The sequence below is a fragment of the Mesocricetus auratus genome, unplaced genomic scaffold, assembly GCF_017639785.1.
Source record: "Mesocricetus auratus isolate SY011 unplaced genomic scaffold, BCM_Maur_2.0 Super-Scaffold_100001, whole genome shotgun sequence".
Lineage (NCBI taxonomy): Eukaryota > Metazoa > Chordata > Mammalia > Rodentia > Cricetidae > Mesocricetus > Mesocricetus auratus.
In genome coordinates, this window is record NW_024429187.1 from 11052406 (window position 1) to 11063097 (window position 10692).

The following is a 10692-nucleotide window of genomic DNA, read 5'->3' on the forward strand; positions in this document are numbered from 1 at the left end:
TAGGACTGAAGTCACGACCTTGTGTCTACTGAGAAAGCACCGTGATACAGAGCTATCCCTTGAACCGCCACTGTACAGTTTTCAAATGTTATCTTTGTGCCATTCAGGTTTGTTCTGTATTAATTATAAGGACTTCCAACAGTGAAAACACTAATACTAACCAACCCCCATCATGATTACTTTAAAAAGTATTATAGAAATAATATACTAGAATATTATCAAAAGAAATACAATTACTATATCTAAATGCATTTAAGTACATTTTATAAATAAAAATGATTCAAATAAAATTAGTTTTATTTGTTAATAGATAATGTGAACATTTTTAAATGACTTTGTAGCTACTAACTAGATTCTGAACACTGTCTCATCTTTGATGGTTTGCACAGCTTACATTCAGAGTTGACGTAATTTGCATTGAACAATAAGCAGACGTTCCTGATTGGTTGTTCTCCTTTGTCTTTGCTAATTAGTATGTAACATTCCTATTGGTTGTTCTCTCCTGTCTTTACTAATCAGCATGCTCCTTTGATGGCTGTTACTTGAAATTTATGGTCTGGCTGTAGGAATACATTCTCATTTAAAGCCACAAGATGCAACCTTCCTCGTCCGCAATCTCCCATGAATATAAATTCTACTCCATTCCGTTTTGTGTCCTGTAAAGTTAAAACAACAAAAGTTATGATTTTGCAATACTCGTAGGAAAGGGAATACAGATGTGGTGATCCAGCCCCAGGCTTTGGAGTTAATCCTCGCCTTCTATAGCCGACACCGATTTGTGAAGATTTCCATCTTCTTACTGACTCCCACTCCGTGCCACCGTGCCCCGGGGCAGACAGACAGTGTGCTGTAAGCGCCCGTGAATTTCTTCAGGCTTATGCTTTCCTGCATCTTTCTTACTCCATGTAGCCTTGAGAGCAATTTGTATTCTCTTGCCAGGGAAAGGAGATGCCCTGTCTGTTGGAACCATTTGGTCTGAAGCATAGTTGGAGTTCAGCGCCTGCTGACTGATTTTGGCCGGGTGAGAGAAGTTAGCTGTCCCTCTTTCACACCCTGTGGTCATCCTCATTTGCTCTGCCTTGTTGGCTGCTGTGTCGGGGGAAGGGGGGGTTCTGTATAATGGCGATGTCTTCCTCATTCATTAGTGAACTGCCTGTACTTTGACAGTATTCATCTTAAACTTTATTCTGTCTGATGTAATTGCCGCCACCGGCTTTCTTGGTTACCCCTGCATAGAACGCCCTCTTCCACACTTGGACTCCATAAGTGCCCTTAAAGCCAAATGAGTGCTGGTACACCAGGCAGCATTCAGCCAGAACTTATATCTTTGCTTTGTTTAATCCATTTGGACACTATTTGCCTTTAAAAAAAATCACATGAAGTCTCACTGTGTAACCCCTGGATAACATGGAATTCTCGATTGAAGACCAGGCTGACCTTGAACTCTGAGAGATCTACCTGTCTACTTGCCTCTGCCTCTCAAGTGCTGGGATGAAAGGTGTGTGCCACCATGCCTAGCTTCATTATTTGCTTTTTGATTGGAGAATTTAATTCATTTACCTTTTGACACAATCAATAGTTTAAAAATGCATTGCTGTTATGTCGTTTTCCGATTCCTGATAGATAGGCACGCCAAAAATACACAGTAACTAGATCCTCATACCAAACACAAAGCTCGATTTAAAGTAAAAATGCAAAGGCAAGATTCAAAACTATAAAACCACTCTAAGAAAACACGGGGAGAAAGCTTCTTTGTTTGTTCGCTTGTTTGAGACAGTCCAGACTGGCCTTGAACTCCCTATGTAGTCCAGTCTGGCCTCAAATTTCAGGACACCCCTGTTCCCACTTTCATTGGCCAAGTGCTGGGGTAGTAGCTACAAGCCACCAGGGCTGGCAAGGGAAAGCTGCTTGACTTTAATATGGTCAATATTTTTTTAGACTTGCTATCCAAACAGGAACAATTAAAACTTGACGAGTAAAGCTATATCAAGATAGAAAGGTCTCTAAAAGCCAAATAAAAATAAATAGAATAAAGAGGCTAACAACACAGGCATTCAAGAATGTCTGGCAAGGGGTTAAAATTCAACATATAAAACCCCTTATCTAAAATAACTATAAATTAAGGATAGAAGACTCAAATAAATGATCAGCAGTATATTTAAAAGAGGCTCAATCTTACTAATGGTCAGAGACCAGAGACTAGCATATTAAACCCACAATGAGATACTATTTCATACCCAGTGGAGTAGGTATTGTGAAAGGGGAGGAGGAGGAGGGAGGGGGAAGGGGAAGGTATAACGATATTCGATGCTATATAGGGAAAACAATATATTTATTTATCAGAGAGAGAGGGAGAGAGTCGCACAGACCAGGAGTTAGAAGCATGGCTGGCTTCCACGAGAAAAGGGAAGCCCCTTTTCCTTTCACTTCCTTTTATCTCTACCTTGACCCCGCCCTGTTGGGCGGATAGCTCTGTGGGGTTCACTCCTACAGGAAGGGAAGAGGAGGATACCAAATGTCAAGGCTGTATGAAATTTAAAATAAGGGGGAGAAGCTCAGTAGCTCAGTGGTAGGGCACTTATCTATCATACATGAGGCCCTGGATTCAGTCTCTAGCACTGAAATAAATTAACACGGACCTGCCATATGATCTTGCAATTTCACTTATTTGTGTGAGTGATAAAATCAAAAGCAGAAGCTCATAAAGAGATCTGTGCCCCTGCAGATTTTCTTTGTGACATCATTCATAATGACTAAGACTTAAAAATAAACCCAGTGTCCATCAGGAGATTGGAAGCAGGATAGGGAAAATGTGATTTACATTACAGTAAAATATTGTACCCTACAGGAGGACAGCCAGGGGATGGGGAGATGGCATAGAGATTAAGAGCACTTATTGCTCTTCCAGAGGGTCAGAGTTAGCTCCCCCCATTCATGTAGGGTGGCTCACAACCACCTGTAATTCTGGCTCCAGAGGAGTCTGACGCCCTCTCCTGGCCACCACAGGCACTGCAATCACATGGCATAGTCTCCCACACATACACACATACACACAAACAAAAATAAACTCTCAAAAGAGGAAAATCCTACCATCGGCAACACCATAGGTCAGCCTGGGAGACTATGCTGAGTGAAGCAACAAAAGAACAAGCTACACGATTTCACTGAGAAGAGAGCAAAAATAGCCAAACTGTTTGAAGCAGAGAGTAGAAAAGAGAGTTCCAGAGCTGGAGGCAGGAAACCATGGGGAAGTGTCGCGGATGAGCACAAGCTTCAGTGATGCAGATGAGTAGACTCTGAGGATCTGATATAGGACATAGAGTGTGGTGTGGTGTAGTGTGGAAAAGATAGGGGAGCTTATGGCATGCCTGTGTGCGCACACACACACACACACACACACACACACAACTCTTAGGAAGTTCTGTATCTAATCAGTATTTTGGTTGTGATGATATCACCATTTTACATATCTATCCAAGCTCATCAAGATATATAATTAAGCCAGATAGTGAGGGCATACACCTTTAATCCCAGCACTCAGGAGGCAGAGGCAGAAGGCAGACAGATCTCTGTGAGTCTAAAGCCAGCCTGGTCTACAAAGTGAGTTCCAGGACAGCCACAGCTATTACACAGAGAAACATTGTCTCAAAAAATCAAAAAAAAGTATAATTAAGCATGAGCGACTTTTTGTATATTAATTGTACTCCAATATAGTTTCTTCTAAAACACTGATGTAATCACTCAATTATATACACATTGGAAAAAAAGGTCTGTGACTGTGACATTTATTAAAGCTGTCAACATTATTATTTATCTGCACATTAAAGAGATTGCTTAATTATGGATAAATATGCCAGGTCAAATAAGCCAAGAACAATGAACTTTCTCAAGCAATTCAGTAACTTCCTTCACCCTGTCAGCTTACAGAATCCTCAAACTTTGGAATATTTAGTTATTTTTAAGGGATTACGTGTGTGTGTGTATGTATGTGTGTGTATATGTATGTATGTATGTGTGTATATGTATGCATGTGTGTGTATGTATATGTGTGTGTGCATATACTACTGTTTATATGCAATGGAATATGATAAGCCCCTTAAACGCAGGAGACTCTGCTGTAAGCAATAAGCTTGCTGTAACCAGTGAGCATAGATAACAGAGCCCTGTGTAAAACTTAAATCCTTTATAAACTCGGTTTTGTGGAGAATCAAGTTTTTTCTCTGATTCCAAACATCAATAATAATAAAATCTGTCAGATTAAAAAAGAAAAAAGAAACTTTACACAACTAGATAAAGCACTTCTCCTTTACCTATATGTTAGGAAGCTCATGAATTTTGACGATAATAAGTTGTCTTTAATGAGTGTTGTTTAAGCCTAGCCCCTTTGTAAGCAAAGCAGGTTTCTGTTTAGAAATGGCACACCTGTTGCTGTGACTGCAAAAGTGAGGTTCTACCTTCCTAGGAAAAAATAGAAACTTTTAAATGACAGCAAAAAATGTTGAACTTCAACACATAATCGAGCACGCCGCCACTGCTGCTGCTTAAGTCCCCCTTTCCCCTCACTGGCACACCCTGGTTTTCTCACAGTACTGACACACAGCTGAGTACATCCTGAACTCCAGAGTGGGGCCTGAGCGCGGGCAGCAGCGAGCTAACTGGGGGCTGGCTGCTGACAGAAGGGAGAGGATTCCAGAAGAGCTTTCTTTTCTCTTAGACAAAGAGGTGTCAGTCTCTCCGCTACCGATGGATGCTGTGTTTAAATATGATGCCTGGAACTATGCGTGCAATCCCGAGGAGAGCCGTATCAGAAAGAAGGCCGTGTTCAAGAGATGCTAAGAAGTGAGGCAGGAGCACGGGACTAACGGTGCTGCTGAACTGCTTCTGGGATGGCACATTCAGGTGCAGCCAACCAAGTTTGCACTCTGCAGCCAGGTGAAACGGACAGAGAAACATCCAAAAGTAAGCCACTGCATGGGCGGTGGAATTTACACTCACAGCACAGTTATGGCATTTGTAGGAAAATGGGTAGAACTGGAAACTGGTATGAGAGGCAAAATATGCCATACTCAGAAAAAAACAAACACCACATTTTCTCCCATGTGTAGAAACTAGATTTTAAATCACACAGCACACACATGAATATGTGTGCATGTGTGTGTGTGTGTGTGTGTGTGCGTGTGTGTGTGTTTATACTTACAAATGTGTGTGGAGTCCATGAAACTAGAAGGGGGTCGTGAGGAAGGACTGTTAAGAGAGGCAGGAAGGAAAAGGGACTAGAATGCATGAGCCATGAGAAGAGAGTAGGGACTGTCTAGAAGAGGGAAGGGGACATGTTGGAGGGAGGCAGGAGCTGGGGAGAACAGCAGAGGGTGAAGATGAGCGGAGCATATTGACACATCGTATGAAAATGCCACGACGAAAACCACGGCTTGGTATCCACTTTTAAAAACCACGAACTCGAGGCTGGGCTGGACCGACAGCCTCCAAAACAACACAGAGAAACCTTGTCTTGTAAAAACCAAAAACAAAAAACAAAAAACAAACAAACAAAAAAACCATGAACTATGTTTTAAACTAAATCCTAGCTAAAGAGATAGCTCACCAGCTAAGAGCACTGGTACCCTTGCAGAACACCCAGGTTTGGGTCTCAGCACCTACACGGGGTTTCACATCTGCCTGTAACTCCAGTCACAGGGGATCTGATGCCCTCTTCTGGCTTCTGAGAAGACCTGCTCGCATGTTGTACACATACATACACCCAGGAACAAACACACGTGTATATCAATAAAATAAATACAAAAGAAATAATTTCAGCATGGTGTCTAGACTAAATGTCAAAGCAAGGGACCAAAAGCAGCATCAAGTGTTACCCCGAGATTTTCAGCCATATTGGCTGTGAAAACCAATCCCACTGACATAAAAGAATGGAGGGCAATCACGTCAGAACTTCCTTAGGGATACAAGAACGCACCAGAGTGAGGTAAACATTCAAAGATAAGACCTTTAAACTCAGTTGTTAAAACTGCAAGCTCTCTCTCTCTCTCTCTCTCTCTCTCTCTCTCTCTCTCACACACACACACACACACACACACACACACACGAAGATGAGGAAAAAGAATTAAGCACAATTTAGGTTGCCTATCCATCTGCTCTGCCAAAAAAAAAAATCTGTCTTCCTTCACTCCCCCAAGTTCCTGTAAACATACTGAGGAGTCATCCTACTTCAGTTATAGAAACAAGGAGCTGTTCTGGGTCCCACAAAGATCCCAAATGAAAGAGGGACATGATCATAAGAGAGAGAAAAAGAAGGCAATGAACAGGAAGTCAACAGAGGGGAATGATAGTAACAGGAAGGAAATGAAGGTTTAGACAGGAAAGTCGACTTATGGGAGAGCTACAGTCAGCGGAAGAAAGTTGCCAACCGGTGACAAAGAATTAACACCAGGTGCTTATGAAAATGAGAGCATCTCAATGGGGCAATTGGCCCCGTGGCAGACAAGAACAAGCAGCAAGGATCTGAACGAGCAAAGGCAGAGAAAGGAACAGGAAGGCCCACTGAGGAGCTGGCCAGGCAAGCAAGAACAACTTAGGTAAAACAAGCACAGTCAAGAAATTCACACACTACTAAACCAACTTAAAAAGAGGTAGAAACCCTAGGAAGTCCTTCAAAAAAAATCCCAGAGTTAGAATTTGTGAAATGTTTACACGCAGTCCAGCCTCAGGTAAGTTCGCTAAGCATGTGAAGACATAGCCAGCACACACAAATACCTAAGAAGTAGAAAAGGGAATTCTTTCTAATCCAAGCCAAGTAAAGCATCTTACATTGCCCCCAAATCAGTCAAACACACTAGAAAGCTAGAGACCACTTATACCCTAGAGGACAGTTGGTTTTAATTGTCATGTGACACACTGTAGAATCACCTAGGACGTCTCAATGAGGGACTGTCTAGCTCCTGTGGGCCTGTGGGCCTGTGTGCAAGGGTTGTCCCGTGCCTTAGTTGACATAGGAAGACCCAGTTTACACCATCCCCAGGTTTGGGGGCCTGAAATCTGAACCAGCTTATCCCTGAGCATGAACGTGTCTCTCTCTGGTCTCAACTATGAGTGTGGTGTTAGCATCTGCTTCAAGCGCCTGCCTTGGTGCGTGGACTGCAACCTGGGACTAGAAGCTAAGTAAATACTTTCTTCCCTATGTTAGTTAGAGTTTCCATCACTTTGATAAAATACCACAACCAACAGCAGCCTGGGGAGGAAAGGGTCTATTTCCCTTATACTTTCAGGTAATAGTTCATCACTGAGGGAAGTCAGGGCAGGAACTCAAGCAGGACAGAAACCTTGAGGCAGGAGCTGATGCAAAGGCCATGGAGAGAGCTGCTTACTGGCTTCCTCCTTGTGGCCAGCTCAGCCTGCTTTCTTATAGAACCCAGGACCACCAGCCCGGGGATGGAACCCCTCAAATGGGATTGGCCTTCCCACAAAAATCACTAAGAAAATGCCCTACAGCCCAATCACATAGAAACATGTTTCTAAATTGAGGTCTGTACGTGTAGTTTTCCTTTGGTTCTGCCACAGTTGCAGTCCCCAAATAAAAACACAGGACACTATATTAATTACGAAGCTGTTGGCCATTTTACTTGGTTTCTTACCGGCTATCTCTGACTTAAGTATTTACCCCATAATTGTTAATCTAAGTATTTCTCTTACCGGAGAAAGGGTCCGGACCTTTTACTTTTATGGCAGCTACATGATGTCTCTTGTGTCTCTCTTTCCCAGAATCCTCCTCAACTCCCAGCCCCACCTATCTTGCTTCCCTATTGGCCAACAGAGCTTTATTGACATATGCACAGGACTTCCCCAACAGAGGTCCCCTTCTCTCAGATGACTATAGCCATGTCAGGTTAACAGAAAACGAACCAGTGCACTCCCAAGTTCCTTTTTTATTGGAATATTTCATCACAACAAACAGAATTGAAACTAGGACAACTTAAGAATACAGACAAAAAAATTCTCAGAAAAATGCTACTATATTTGTTTCTGTCTTAGTTAGGGTTTAAACTGCTGCTATTAAACACCATGACCAAAGAGCAAGCTGGGGGGAAAAAAGATTTATTTAGCTTGCACTTTCATGTTGCTGTTCACTACTGAAGGAGGTCAGGACAGGAACTCAAACAGGGCAGGATCCTGGAGGCGGGAGCTGATGCAGAGGCCATGGAAGGCATGCTGCATGCTGGCTTGCTTCCGCTGGCCTGCTCAGCCTACTTCCTATAGAACCCAGGACTACCAGTCCAGGATGGCCACACTTACCATGGACTGGGCCCTCCCCCATTGATCACTTTTTATTGACATACTGCATTCCACCTGGGTCTCATGGAGGCATTTCCTCAACTGAGGCTCCTTCCTCTCTGATGACTCTAGCTTGTGTCAAGCTGACTCACAAAACCAGCCTGTACAGTTTCATACTACAGTTGCAATAAATTGCCATGAAACTAGTGGTCTGAAATAGGAAGAGAAAAGAAGAGAAGAGAAGACAAAAGAAGGAAGAGAAGGAAGAAAAGGGGGGAAGGGTGATGAGGGAAAGGGAGGAGATTTCTGGAGCTAGAAATCCAAAGCCAGTTTCTTTTCCCTGAAGCCCAGTTGAGCAGGAAAGGGGTGGTGGACTAGTTTGTCTAGAATCTGAATTATCGAGTACAGTAGCTCTGGACATTATTAGGTACATTCTACAATGGCTTAAGCCAGAGTCTAAAACACAGGACCTGACCCCTGCCCTGTTCCGTTTTCCCTCTTGTCCCAATGCAACAGTTAAAGTGACAGATGGGCCACCCCAATGTGGGGCTGTCTCAACAGTGGAGAGACCCAAGAAAGGGTTCTGGAAGTTCTGTGGCCCCTGAGGTCAGAGGGAAAGTAATGAGGAAGGCGCAGGAGGGAAAGTTAACACAGGGGCATCTCTCAGGGTTCCCCATCCTTCTGGCTCTGCAGGAGAAACTGAGGAAGATCTCTGCCCAAGGCTTCAGAAAAAGAGAATTAGGAATGAAGGTCTGAAGGACCAGCCTGCCTCCATTTTAGGCTTGAAAGCCGTCTTACAGTGTACACAAGCAGGACAGAAAAACTCCTGCTTATGATTAAACCTCTGCTTTTCAAGAATTGGACTATGCCCCACCTGTAACTTTCACTACAAATGGTTCTGTACGGCATGTTCCAGGAATTGCAATCTTGCCTTTGTTTCAAGAGGTGGTTTATAAGCATGTTACAATCATACCTTTGTTTCAAAAGATTATATGACAGCCTCTTACTACCATATTATCACTATGACTACCTTGTTATGCCTACCATGCAACCATGTCTTTGTTTCAAGAGGTCGTTAGGACTAACTTGTTTGTTCTGCTCCTGTAACCCCACCTATTTTGTCCAACAAATCCACCATTTGGAAACCCCTTACCCCTGAGCTATAAAAGCCTTGTCTTCCTCACATCCAGTGCTGACCTATTGAACCTGGCCTTAGGGGGAGGCAGCCCATGTGCATGGATAAGAGAAGCTTATTTTAATTGCTTATCTTAATTAATTTGGCCATGAGGATCTGGGTACAGGACTTTCTCCTCCCATCTTTGGGATTAACAGGTCCAAGGCTAGAAACTCAGAGTGTGATGGGCAGAAGGGACTTGACATCTTGGTGCCAATTCCTGTCAGAAACTATAATGTGCACAAGTCTGAGGCTCAGAAGCTCTGTCCTTCCCAAGGCCTGGTAAGAGCCTTGTAATTGAATGTGTGTATCACACACACACACACACACACACACACACACACACACACACACACACACGAAAGCCAGAGGTCAACATCCGGTTTCTTCCTCACCTGCTCTTTGCCTTATTTTTTTTGAGACTTCTCTTTCCTGCACCTGGAGCTCATGACTGGGTTTGTCTGGTAGACCAGTAAGCCCTGGGGGCCTTCCTATCTCTGCTTCCCCAGCATGACTACAAGCTTTAAGTCTCAAAGCCAGGACAAATGGCTGAGGTACCGTTTTACATACCAAAGCTGGGTCTGGCCACCAGCTTCCCTCAGCCCCTGCCTTTTTTGGAGTCTGGCTGGAATGCCCCACCCTCAATCTTGAACCTTCCGGCCCAGGGGCTGGGCAGCCAGCCCTTCTCCCAGAGGCTCTTCCCTACATAATCCAGGCAGTTTGGTTATCTTTCCCCTTTTTGTTCCTTTGGCTTTCTGTCTGCTATAACCAGTTCCCCCATCTTCCCTCTCCCTTCCCCTCCCCATCTCCCCACAGGGCCCAGCTCAGCCTGGTCCTGTCCACTCTGGATTCTCCCAGATGTCTCTCCCACATTTTTACAATAAACTTTCTCCTCCTCCGTACCTATAGTTACGTGTTTTCCTTTTTATTTATTTATTTTTTTTGTTCATCCAGTGGATACCGCATCACTGGATTGTTTGGTTTCGTTTTTGGTGGGTTTTATTGTTGATGTTGTTGTTTAAACATGGGTGCTAGGGAGCAAACTCAGGTCCTCCTGCTTACTGGCAAGAACATTACCCGCTGGACCATCTCCCAAGCCTTATGAAACTGTTTGTCATCAGCCTGAAAAGTCACAACAGACATCACACAGGCCTCTGTATGAGAAGTTGGCTTCATACTGACAAGAAAGCAAAGTTGGCAGGGACTTCCTGTCTGGAGACTACGGGGCACAACAC

The 10692-nt window shown here is 43.6% G+C and overlaps 1 long non-coding RNA gene across 1 annotated transcript; it reads right to left on the bottom strand.

Moving 5' to 3' along the window:
- Nucleotides 1–247: 247 nt before the first annotated feature.
- On the bottom strand, nt 248–7763 carry LOC121139691. Its single transcript, XR_005876600.1, has 2 exons — nt 7705–7763; nt 248–656 (listed from the first exon to the last, which is right to left on the bottom strand). It is a non-coding gene; the product is annotated as an uncharacterized LOC121139691 (long non-coding RNA).
- Between the last annotated feature and the right edge of the window lie 2929 nt (nt 7764–10692).